We start from the raw sequence: 13,787 nt of genomic DNA, 5'->3' as shown, positions 1-13,787 counted from the left end.
CAGTGATACACAAAGACATGCCTTACCCAGCCCTAACCCAGTTAGTCACTTACACTATAGCAACAGTTCAGCTTGGGGGGGGGGGGGTCTTTGTATAGGCATACTGTATGCATGCATGAGTCTGTATGATTCCTACCAACCCCCAGCAACAGTCATGGATAGTCTGTGTCTCATGCAGCTGTGTCCAACAGTGTCATTATGTCCTTACCCCACATGCTGACCTCTGCAGCACTTCTTTGAATACTCACAATTCTGGAAATAATAATGGAGCTTTTCTATTTCTCTGGCATTTGCAGATGATTACAGCAAGAAAAAAAAAAAATCCAATTCATTATGTCAACCAAAACAGCATGTCCTTGTCTTTATTCTTCACAGGGGTCAGAGGCGTAATAACTGAGTGGGCTGATGAGTTTTTCTATTAAGACACGTTTCACTTAACTGAAGGGCATCGCTCAATACATGCATTTTGAATTATGGGTTAGCCATGTCGCTCTGTGCTACGGGCTGTATTTTCTAGGATGCAACTAGCCGCTGAGTGATTGTAGTCTATTGGTGTTACCCAGCATCATGATGACCTTGATTGGGACTGGCCAGCATCAATACTGGGTCTGAATCGATCACCCACAGTGTAAATTTCCATTACAAGGGTTGGTTTTTTTCCCCCCACTGATAAAGTCAGATAAACCAGCACAGAGATTTCTGAGCTTGCTTCCAGACAACCCTAGTATTATTTCTCAGAGTCTAAACATGTACCCAGTTCGTTGAACTTTAGTTGAAGTTCGACGGAAAAGTTTGCTAATTATTGTTTTCCCCTCAGCTGGAAGCACCACAGGCCAAGACCAGGTCAGAGGTCGACTCTCCATCTGGAATAGATTTTCACAGAAGGCTGGTCAATGAGTCCAGCAACACATTTACTTCAGTATCAGTACTGTTACTGAATGGACTGTCAGCTCCCTTTAAGGCGTGTGAAGAGGTTATAAGTGAATATTTCTTGCTCCGAAAACTTCCTTTTGATATTTTACACTGGCACATTGTAGCTTTCACACGCTACATTTATGAGAATATTTCATTGCGGATAAATATTTGTGATTGAGCAACAACCTGTATTAAATATGCTGTCAAAAAAATGAGAATAATGATAATGGCATGCATGAAGATAAGGGTCAAGGACAGTGGTTAGGGTTCAAGAACCACTCAATATATCTCTACTGGTATCAAAGCCCTAAATGCAATACAGAAGAGTGTCCTCAAATAAGAAAAACGGCATTCTCTGTTACTATGAGTTACATATAACATCAATAAGGTCTCCCGATATCCTAAATTTGCCACCAATTTTCTCAATGTTACCGTTGCTTTTACAGATTTGTTTAGGGATTTTAGAGAAGCCCTTAAATATAATTGGTAAAAATGACCGCGTCCATACAAATTGTATGCAAATACAACAAGAGGATCTGCATCCTCTTAAATATTCAGCGGCATTGCAGGGAGCGGTAACTAAGGAGGAGCTGAATTGTATTTGAAATACAAAGTCGTGGGGCATTTGTAGAGGAGTAAGAGACAGGGAGAGGACAACAATGGAAGAAGAAGGAAAATAGACACAGTAGGAGAGGGGACAAGATTGAAGGCTTGTGAGGAGTGCAGCAAAATTGAATGAAGAAGGATGACTGGAGGCAGATGGAAAGAAAGACAAATGAAGAGTGTGGTTCTCAGAAACAGATGCAAGGCACAAACAGGAGTTCCTTGGGGACAGTAACATTAGAGACGTGTCACGCTGATTATTTATAGAGTCACAGCCTCCTTTAGGAAATCACCTGTTAGGAAACACATTAAAGAGTGCAGCTTTTCAGATTTACATTCCTTTTCAAGCAATCATTTTAATGATAGTCATTCTGTTCTGCCAGAAGTTACAACTGGTCTCTGTGATACATGTAGAAAAAAAAAAGATTGAAAAAAAATTGCTCGGTCATTTGTGAATAATGTTAATGTCTCTGTTGGAGTCTCGCCTACAGCCACTCATTGCTTTAAGAATCAGACAAGACGTCAATTTCATTGAATGAGAAGCCCACGGACGAAAAATACTTCTGTGGATTTGGTTCACTTAAAGGGTGTTCTGGTGACAAATATCCTTTTAACGATTTATTTATGCTATAATAAAGAGATTGAAAGAGCACATTACCCTTTGCCTGTTTTGGTATTTGACCTAAAGAAAAGATTCTAGAAATATACAAATTACCAATTTTAATAAATAAGTCATACAATAGTCATCTATACCAATATGACCTCTTCATAACCTACTTCATGGCTGCTCCGGCAGAACAAATAGAGAGTAAAACATTCAAGTTTCAGGGTGAAACATTCAAGAAATATCCACTGGAGACTCTCCCTTGTTAACCGGTGCAGGCAGGCCACCATGGGACCTCATTAGGGGAAAGGTTTTGTTTTGTTTTTCCTCATTGAGTTTTTCCATCAAGAACAAAGTCACATCTTGACATCCATCTTCATTTCAGTTTGGCAACTGTATTTTAGGATCCGGAGGCATTTTGACATCACAGAGTTGAACACGGTGTCTTATTTCCATATCCAAGCAATTCTTGTGTTCATCAAAGCCACTAAGAATAGGCTTTAAAGAGCGAGAACAGAGGTAGCTCTCTCTTGAAAAGTGATACTTAAATGACAAAATGGCTTTATCTTTCGTGGGACTGAGTTATTGTGGCTTCACATCGATATCCTGTGACATTCAATAAGGGTGCTAAATTAGTGGAGTAGGATTAAAGAGAATGTTTAATACGTATATGCCTTGGTAGATGCTTTAAGAAAGCAGTTAATGATAATAAAGGAATACAAAATGAAACATCCGCCTTTCACCAGCTCCTACACGGAAATAAAAGTCAAGGTCATTTGCAGAAGTGATGATTTATTCTTAAGTGTTCAGCTGAGCTGTAGCGCTGCACTTTCCACAGACCTCATTAAATACTATTCCAACAGATGGGACTTGGAATTTGTCTTTGACAGTCCGTGCTGCTCTTTCTCAAAGATCTCAAAGTCTTTTGCAATTAGACAATAGCATTTGAAAAAGTCTATTTAGACCTTTGATGTTATACCCCATTAAATGAAGAGCTGAGAATTGTTCACATTTTTTTGATAGCACCTCAACTTTGATATCAGTTCATCAATAATCCTTTAGTTGACACCAAATTTATATAAATCAGATTTGTAAAACTACTTTACGCATTACAGTACAAATCTTTAGTTTTAATGGATGAGAAGAGTGCAACTGATGGTTATTTCCTTTAGCTACAATTAACAGATGTCCTCTAAATACCTCACAAGTTATCGCGAGACACTACAATCAACCTATGTTGCCAAATGCCACAAGTGTTATCTAGCCAGCTGCATACAGAAAAGCCCCAGTTACTGCAAAACACTGAGTGTGCATAGAGTGAAATGAAGCTTTCTAAAGAAAGATTTGAAACGGAGTGATTTTATCTACGTGGGTGGGCCACCGAAGTAAAGACTATGTAGATCAGGGGTGTCAAACTCATTTTAGTTAAGGGGCCACATACTGCCCACTTTGATCTCAAGTGGGCCAGACCAGTAAAATCATAGCATAATAACACATACATAACGGCAATATTTCTCTTTGTTTAAATCATTGGTGAAGGTTTTTGGATGTTTTAAGGTCTTTCTACAATAAACTAGAAACATAAAGACCAAAAACTCAGACATCAGCCCACTGTTTATCTCCCCGGCTCTCCTCTGCAGATTCCCTCGCTTTGTGACGCGTTTGACGTCAAACGCGTCACAAAGCGAGCAGCGAGCGCGGCTGCCTGTGGCACCGAGCGCTTCTTCCTCCGGAGCAGACGTCGCATTTACGCTGTTTTTGAAGCAATTACTGGATCGATTAAAAAAAAATAACAAAATGTTTGTACTCATAAACCTCCATATTCTCATAGAAATGCAATTTATGTATTTGAAATGTATTGTATTGAAATGTATTATTTCTGTAATTTTCACACTTAGCAAAGTCATCCGGCGGGCCGAGCTGGACCCCCTGGCGGGCCAGATCCGGCCCGCGGGCCGTATGTTTGACACCCCTGATGTAGATCCTGTGCCTTTCTCATGCTGATGAAATTCAGTGGCGAAAGTAATGAGCTTTAAAACAAAAACGTGTTGGTGAAGGATATCGGAATTTGGTATCGAATGACGAGCCATTTTTCAAAAGTAGATACCGAAGCAATTCAGTCGCAGCCAGTTAAGTATCAAAGTTCAGTACTCTGACCTCCGGCATATATGGTACGTCAATATAGGATGAAGTTTAATTTGGAAAATGGTACCTAAATTTAAAAAAAAATCCCTTGGACTACTGCTGAATTGTAGCATTCCTACCATCCATTTACCATTTCCTTCACTTAGCACACATTGACGGACACATTCAGAGACGCATGAAATTGGAGCACAGGAAGTGGAAGAACAAAACTCCACAGAGAACAGCTCACAAACTCTATACACCCCTGAGGTCATAGGTCGGCGGTCAGCCAAGGTCCCACAGACAAACCACCTGCTGCTTTTTCCTGTTTCCCTCCTGGCGCCACAGTAAATAGATAAAATCTTCCTACGCTCTGCTTTCCACTCTACACATCCACACGCACAGCGCTGACCCATCACCCATCCTGCCGACAACTCGCAGTCTTCTGCTCCCTCTTGTTCTGCAACGCTTTCTCTTTTCTGCTCTCTCTTCTCTCATCACTCGGCCTGTGCCTGTCTGTATGTGGACGAGGAGAAAGACATCTCATTGTCCAATAAACATGACAGCGAAGCCACAGACAGACAAAAGAACCACCGGGGGACTGTGTATGTGTGAGACAAAGGAAGCATCATCAATGATCCATATCCATGCCACTACAGGTCTAATACAGGTCCCAGCTGGTGGCGGGCTGCACCAATTAGAGCATGACACACATTCATGGAGCCTCGGCATCCCATGGCTATACAATTTTCCGGACCTCCCGCGGGGCCATACAGAGGAAGGTAAACAAAATGGACAGCAGAGCAGAGTCTGTCTTTTGTTACGTCCCTGAAAATGACCACAGAAGATGTCCCACCGCAAAAACAGACACTTTTTCCGAGCCGCATGCAGGCCAGTGAAATTAAATCACGCCGTCCACCGCTGCTCTGGCAGTCTAGACAGATAGAGAGAGAGAGCGAGGCGTCCACGTACAGAGCCCGAGGCAGGCAGAGGACGGAGACAGTCTGGCAACAGGTACACAGCGGAGAGGAGAGAGAGAGAGAGTGTGTGTCAAAGAGACAATAGCAGGTGGAGGTGGGAGGGAAAGTAATTGGGATGAGCGAAGGTCAAAGGGGGAATAAAAGACTTGTAATTGTCAGAGTGGGCTGACAGGAAAGTAAAGAGGGACGAGAACAGCCAGAAGGGGTTGTACAGGTGTGGAGGATTAAGATGGGACATTTTCTGCAACTCCCTGACAAAAGATGATAAGTCAAATGGTAAAATGGGGGTTGGGACAATAAGTAAGAGATGGCACACGAGTGAGCCGGCCGGAGAAAGATGAGGTCATGTAAAAGGGGCAAACATTTCTATTTCTATTGCAAATGGGTTTTCACAGCGACAGTTTCCGTCCCTCTTATATTCAAGCCATTGTTCATATATTTATATCGATTTCAAAGCAGAGCTGGCTGCCAAGGACTTAAGGCTGAAAATGGTACCGAGTATCTGTCCGAATGCCAAGTGAGTATTAAGGGAAGTTTTGATATGTCCCAGAAAAAAAAGAAAAATGTGTGCCAAACAGCCTGAAAAATAAACCTTCGTCCTTAACTGTGAAAATATTTGGTCAATTTTCTGCTTAATAAATGATCACACGCCACGAATTCATCATTTAAGGCTGCACATTGGCACATCAGTGTTCTGAGCTCAATGCTAACCTTAGCATGCTAACAAGCAGAGCGGTAGCAGGATGGGTGGCAACGAGAGGTTTCAACACTGCGAGAAGAATATATGATTCTGCTTTTAAAAACATGTGGAGCTATGTGGAGGGTGGTACGAGTGACAAAAGGGGAAATGAAGGTTAGGACGAGGTTGGAGACGTGTAAAAGGAAGGAGGAGGCTATTTAAGATGACAAGGTTAAAAGGAGGGTCACGAAGGTTAGTGCCGAGAGGAAGGAAGAGAAGATGAGATCAAATGAAAGAGGAGGAGAGGATAAGCAGGAGAAAAAGAGATGGGTGAGGAGTGGAGGGGGAAGGTGCTGAATAATTATACTTGGAGATCCACTGGGACTTTTACAGAAGAGGGGTGAAGGAGAGGAAGGAAGGAGACAAGGAGAGGAGACAAGGAGGGAAGGAGAGGAGAGGAGAAAAGACAAGGAGGGAAGGAGAGAAAAGGGGAGGAGACAAGGAGATGAAAGGACAAGGGAAGGAGAAGAGAGGAGAAAAGACAAGGAGGGAAGGAAAGGAAAGAAGGAAAGAAGCAGAGAAAAGGAGGAGGGAAGGAGGAGGGAGGGAGGAGGGAAGGAGAGGAAAGGAGGAGGGAAGGAGAGGAGAGAGAGGAAGGGAAGGAGAGGGGAGGGGAAGTCGTGAAAATAAAGGAGATGAGAGGAGAAGGGCGAGGACATTTCAAAGACTCCAACAATGGAATTAAAATGAATATATTTATAAAATATTGCCATCAGACTCGGAGAAGATGTGGTTCATAAAATTATAGTGGAGGAGAGGCAGCGCAGTGAATACAGGATGGGCGAGGGTGAGTCACTCACAAATGAATTACAATATCAAAAGCAGAGGAGCTGGAGAGAGCATTTAGAAGGAGAGACAGGTGGAGCAGAGAAAGGTGAGGCAAGGTGAGACGGGGCGAGTCGGGGGGTGTTATGTTGCCGTGCAACCGGGTCAGTCGCCGAGGGTCTCGGAGTTATCGAGAATTCCTAATGAGGGAGGAACTGCAAACAAGAGCCTCAGATACTCCTGGGAACCCTTCAAACCTCCTATCGCTTCGAAAAATCTTCATCCTCTCTTCACCCTACCTCCTAACTCCAGGGTGAGCACAAATACACACACGCACACGCACACACATGTTAGACTTTATCATATAAGCAACAGGCACACACCTGCATTGAAAATCTCCAGATCAAAACAAACAAGCTACAAATTGGGGAAAATACAGACACACGTACGCGCACGTACACGCACACACAACCTGACCAACTGAGACGACAGGACAGCACGGGGGCCAGCCGTCCATTCAATAATGGCTCAAATTGGAGGAAATGGCTTCTGAAATTACATTTTCAGACGTTCTCATTTTTAAGTGCATGACTGCGGATTCCCATTCATTTCCTGTGGGACTCGGTCAAGCGGCACATCAATCAAGCATCACAGGGCTTCATCTCGCAGCCATTCACAACCTGTAATGAGCTTAACGGGACGTATCCGATGAGCAAATGTTTTTGTATGCGACCGTGGAGAGACGGAGATGCACCTGGTATGATGCATCTGGTTGGGTTTTTTTGTACGTTAAATAGAGCCTTTCCGATCTGAGGTGTATGAGCTACAACCCTGCAGGAACTAAAATGAATTAGTTAAAGATTGGCTTATTTCTTATTTCAGTTACTGAACAGTGACAGCAGCAGCAGAAGGAGCTTGAATCCTCCGTCGTTAACATGCTGACGGCATTACTGATGCACACACATACTAATAATTTCAGTCATTAAAATGCACTCCATGCAAACACTCAGCATGCTTCTGTGATTAAAAAAAAAAAAAAAGAACAAGATTGTGTCTCAGAGGGGCCCACCCAAGTCCTGGGAGACTGTGACACACTGCTGCCATCTAGTGTTTCATCCCAAGGAAACAAACAAACAACAGAAAATTTGAACTTTATATTTTTAAAAGGAAAACTGTGTCGTGTATTTACAGCTCTGAACATCACAACATGTATTCTTACAGTAAGTGCATATTGTTGTAGTTTAGCTCATGAATCATTCATTCTCTGTTTTTACTGTGCTGAAAGATGCATGTTTTTCTTCCAAGTCCAGTTGTACATGTACAGTCGGTATTATGCAGTACGACTGTGGTTAGGGTGCATCATCAATTAGAGAAATAAGGGAATTATACTTAAAAAGTAAGGTATGTGTATGATGGAAAGTTTTGTTGTTTATTGGTGGTTTGGTTTCATTGGATTAGAGGATCTGAAGTGTGTTTAGAAGGATGAGACCGTTTAGACTCTCAGAATTGATTCTGTCTATCAAGTTTTTAAGCTTTATTGACATTCTTTCAACCCAAATATAGAATGAGACAGCATCATTATAGTGCACGAGGTAATTAGCCGATATAATGAAGAATACATTAAATGAGACAGACCAGCAAAACCGTAACTACTAACACAGAAGCACCGGCAACTGGAAATAAGAAAATACACTTGCTGCAAATCGTCAGATTGTTATTGATGTTGAGAGCAACTTAAAGAGCATTCTCTGAAATATACCTATTTTTATAAAGGCTATTTATTTTATTCACGTTTTGCAGCTGTATATTCAAACAGGGGAGGAAACCCTCTCTTGTATTGAACTTTGATCGCACCGTTTTAATAAAAAATGCCTGTGACATCTCAAATGTGACTTACAAATGAACAAACATTTAGCCCACATTGAAGAAAATACAGAGACACGTTGCCATTCAGCATAAAAATATCGAGATAGGATTTTTGGTGCCTTTGGCCCCAGCTCTATTTCTTTGGAGTTTGATGTTTTGTAGTCAAACAGAGCATCAATCAGGTATTATAGTACTCTTTGTATTTTCTGCACCACATCTAAGGTCTCGGTTTTATTTCTATTACTTACTAGAATTGCCCAAAAGCTCATTAAAATGCACAAAACATACCCAGAAAGGCAAAAAGGACAGACAGACAGACTGACTGCATGAGGGACATGAACTCAAGGTCTACAGAGTTTGAGATAATAAACACGGAGACTCTGGGACATCTGGGACATTAGACTCGCTGACATGTCCTTGACGGACAAACCAAACAGTTCCATTGAACCTCCAGATCAAAACCACATCACTCGCCACGTCTTTTAAATCAGCAGCAGTTTGTTCTGATGGCATTAAAAAGACTTTATCAGAGCAAAGGAGCGACTTTCTGTGAAGTGACAACAGCTCTCAGGGAAAAGGAGCGAGCTTTGTTGTTTGACTTCTCCTCAGTGATGAATACAACATAGTTTGCGTGCCCCATAATAATAAGTAAGCTATAGTGCAACATCGAGTCCAAAGACATGAGGACACTTTGGAATTAGTCAACTCGGAGGACAGCAAGATAGTTCTGAAACATCATGAAATGATTTACAGCTCTGCAAAAAACATATTTTTATCTGAATTAAAAATGTACTATCGCATCTGGTTTTTCATTTCTCCTCATGATATAACAAATATGTGTCTGTGCCCTCTGAAAAATGAAATGAAACCGTGAATATAATTGATATCAGAGTTCTACAAAGAAATCCAATATGCGAGGCAGCCCTGACCTCTTCTATCTGTGTTGCTGACTCAGAGTAAAGCTTCACTGCACAGAATAATATTCAAAAAAAACATTAAAAGAAGGAAATCATTTCTCTGTCCGATTCCTCTTTTCTGTTTTAAAGCCGAGTCTCATATAAAGCCGCCTTTCACTTTGACACAATCTTCATCAAGAATAAGCAATTGTTTACAATGGTCGTAGATACTCTGCAAAATATGCAGCCGAGATGCCACACAGCTGTCTGACAGATGTCAAAAGGCATGTTAACGGCTCGTGTGAAATCAGAAACACTAACATCAACATTTTGATGTCATCGTCGTCCATTTTGTTGCATATTAATTTGTATCACTCTGTGGGTTTCTACAACAGTTTGTTCCTGAGCTACTAGCTTGCTGAACAGCCTTAAATTCAGTGTTGTTGTAGTCACAGCACAAATAACTGCAAAAGTGCCCAATTAGTCAAAAACTATTCCCATTCTGTTTATTGCTGCATGTTTAATCTTCAGTATGTCATGGAAGAGATCAGCATTGCCATCACAAAAGTCATAACCTGGACCTTATAGCACAGAACTTGTTCTTTCCTCTTATTTGACACTGTTCTGTAGGAGTTTAAAAAAAAAACAATAAATGCCTACAAACACCAAATTCCAGCCACAATTATTTGACTCGCTTCCCTGAGAAAATAAACTCTATTCAATATACAAGGAGATTCATGTGTGCTGTTTATATGTCATAATCTCCTTTGTTTACAGTAACTGTCTTACAACAAATAAGGTAATAAATCGATGAAGCTTAAATTTTGCCGACGACATGCCACACGTGAAGAATAATGGCTGCTATTATCTGCAAGGTGCGTTCAGAGGAAGCTGAGAGCATGTGCTGTAGTCAAAGAGGAGGCAATGAAGCGCATGTGGGATGGGACGGGTCATCTGTCAGCTGACATATACAACGCTGAACTATTTAAAGATTTGTCCTGTTGTCTTTCCTCTGATTATGCTCTCATTATTCTGTGATTCAGAATAGTGATTCAGATATTTAGACCAAGCAGAGGCACAATGTTTTATATATATATATATATATATATATATATATATATATATATATATATATATATATATATATATATATATATATATATATATATATATATATATATTGCTGCGAGTGCGAGTATATATATATATATATATATATGAGCCCCAGAAAGACTAATATCTCTATGTTCTACAAGTCCATTGCGCGCACACACACAGATAGGCAGAAGTAAAACTGCAACCTACAGACACATGTCGACACTCGCAGCAATAATTAACCACAAAGTTCTGCTAAATATCACTGCGGAACCAAGAAAGACTGTTCAAATATAACACACAAGTTCTCATAGGGCACACAAACACAACTACAATACACAGCGCACACGGACATCCTCTTAGCAAAACAGCCAACACAAACACAGTCAATGCTGAACCAGAAAGAAAAAAGAACCACATCATCTGCACCACGTCTCACACACACACACACACACACACACACACACACACACACACACACACACACACACACACACTTTCTGGGCTCACCTCTCAGCCTGTGATGAAAATGTTCTCCGTTCCTTTGAGTGGAAATGGGCCTCATCCAGTTTCCCTTTTAGTGACAGGCTCCACAGCGGCCTGCTGTGGTCACCCAGGTGTACTGCAGACATCCTCACCTGTATATGAACATAATGGATTATAGATACACATACCTGGAGGCTGTGCAAAGGGTGAGTGTTTGGACACACGTCTGATTTGGAATAGAGGTTAAAGCGATCTCACACAAGCACTACTCTGTTAAAATCTCACAATCAAACAGCACAGCTCTGTGTGAGGCTCGTGTAGCAGACTGTCATCAAGGAACAGTTACACAAAATAAAGTACAGTATATTGAAGATTATGTGCAAAATCATATTAGTGTCTTGTGTTCGTGAAGTACTGCTGCTCCTGCGCCATATTATTATCGCTACTGCTCTCTTTTCTTCTTATTTCCAAAAAGCAATTGTAACACTTTAGAATTATAGTTGATCAAATCAAGTCGGAGTTTATTATAAGCCCAATATCGCAAAACGTGCCTCAAATCGTAACCGCAGAAAAAGGCATAAAAGTCAGCAAAAACGATATTCAAAGCATTACAAACTGAATATTTGACATGGACAACGTTGTACAATACAGCCAGTAGGCGGCAAAACATACAAAAGTGAAACAACACGTTAAAAAAAAAAAAAAAAAGCACATATACACACACATACCCAGCTTTGCCCACATTGTTTGAGTACAAGTTGAATGACCATAGTTTAGTATTCAGAGCAGACTAAGGGAAGTTGTCGGCTGATGTGAAGAGAGTTTTAAATGAGTCGACTGAACCAGCGTCTCAAAAGTGGGAAGGAAGAGATTCCAGAGAATAAGGTGCTCGGTGTGAGAAAGACCTCCCACCTATGTTTTATATATACTTTGATTGGTGAGGAGTGTCACTGTAAATATTGTGCATATTCATCAAATTACTTAGAATTTAGTTATAATTTTGAAAAAAAAAAAAAAATTATTGTAATGGTTTAGCATTATGTTCAGCATAGTCCTGCTTGAGTAGGGGCGCATTAATAGCTTTAAACTTCGATTTAACCTTTGTATCAAATGGTCGTAGTAGACATACCAAATATTGCAGGATGATTTTGTTTTTAAAAAGCCTTTTGGCCTTAAAGTTCCCCAAAGTACAACAGCGACAACACAGTGTAGGAAACCACAAGAGGAAGCAGCAATCAGATATCAAACTGGTCTGCATGCGGCATGCATCAAAAGGAGTGAATTTGTATTTCTGCTATAACCTACAAAATGAAAAATATGAATAACATATTCAGGCCATCCATCCATCCATCCGTCCATCCGTCTCTCTTTATTTTGGCTTCTCGGTGTTGATTTGATGGCTGATCCATTAACTCTAATGAAAGATGATGGATTAGTTTACGGTATTTCTTTTACAAATGAGTTTAGTTGGCCGGGCATAACAGCAGAGTAATCTGCCGTAATTATCATTAATGACTGGTAATTAAAACAGCGTCAGGGCGGCAAAGGCGGGACGTGGGCTCAATTACTGACCGCGTCAGAGCCAACTGTCCTGTCTCCAGCAGCAGCTCCGCCGCCGCCTCCTTCAGCTTCTCTCTAATGCTGCCTTCAGCTGCAATTGGAAATTTGTGTATGACCGGATCCATTTCACTTAAACACCGTCTGAAAGTGTCACGTCCAACCGGATGCCACTGAACTGCATAACAGAGGTCTCATACTGGCTCATTCACAGTTAATGCTGTTTAATCCTCACATTTAATATTTATATCGGCATAATTAGTTGTTGTTGTTTTTTTTTTTATGCTTATGAGTGCGTTTAGTCCTAATGTTATTTAGACCTCATTTCAAAACATCAACTTAAATTACATAATGAATTCCCTTAGTTGTACACTTTGTAACATTGTTTTTACACTGATGTTATAATGTAGTTGTTTTGTATTTGTAAAGTGTAGTTTTTGCACTATAAATAAAATTGAATTACAAAGGATTATTTTGGACTCGACTTGAAAAACAAAACAATCAATTCAGTAAGTAACAGTAAACTACATTTGTTGTTTACAGCTCTTGGCGAGCAAAGGAATGAAGTTTGAGTTTTTAGTAAACAGCTGTTCGTGCTATTGTTAGCAATGTAGCTGCAGGTTATAAATGTAACTGATTGTACAACGTTGATGGCGGCTGCTTGTTTGGTGATATGCGGTTCAGGGAACTAAGAATATGTAACTTCCTAAATTAGCTCATCATCAAGCTGAGACAACTTCGTGCAGCAAACAAACCGAGCACATTGGCCTTTTTTTGTCAATTCAAAATGGATACGGAACAGGCAAACTTCAAGCAAAATTGTCAAAACTTAAAGCCAGACTGATGGTAGACTGCCTGGAAGCTGCAGTCACTCACTGTCGCCTCTTAATGTTCTTAAATCTTGCATATTACACCATTAAATGCTTTTGACAACTAGTGGTCTTATGGAAACATATTTTCATAAGTGCAAACATATTTTTGTGTTGTGCCGGTTGACAAGGACACACAAGTTAACAAGTGGTGCAAATTTACATCACAGGTTCTATACTTAGATTAACAGTTGCTAAAAAAGAAAGAAAGAAAGAAAGAAAGAAAGAAAGAAAGAAAGAAAGAAAGAAAGAAAGAAAGAAAGAAAGAAAGAAAGAAAACATGGAAAG

At 40.5% G+C, this 13,787-nt stretch overlaps 1 long non-coding RNA gene across 1 annotated transcript in view; it reads right to left on the bottom strand.

Moving 5' to 3' along the window:
- LOC138202605 (uncharacterized) overlaps nucleotides 1-11,219 on the bottom strand; it is a 57,739-nt gene extending 46,520 nt beyond the window's left edge. The window contains exon 1 of the long non-coding RNA XR_011178656.1: nucleotides 11,098-11,219. This is a non-coding gene — a long non-coding RNA (uncharacterized lncRNA). The remainder of the gene's footprint in view (nucleotides 1-11,097) is intronic.
- Nucleotides 11,220-13,787: the final 2,568 nt, after the last annotated feature.

Source organism: Embiotoca jacksoni, unplaced genomic scaffold (assembly GCF_022577435.1).
Source record: "Embiotoca jacksoni isolate LCO1_2020_lvr unplaced genomic scaffold, fEmbJac1.0.p SCAF_21, whole genome shotgun sequence".
Lineage (NCBI taxonomy): Eukaryota > Metazoa > Chordata > Actinopteri > Embiotocidae > Embiotoca > Embiotoca jacksoni.
Note: the sequence above shows the minus strand (reverse complement) of the source record. Positions and strands in the feature narration are given on the sequence as shown.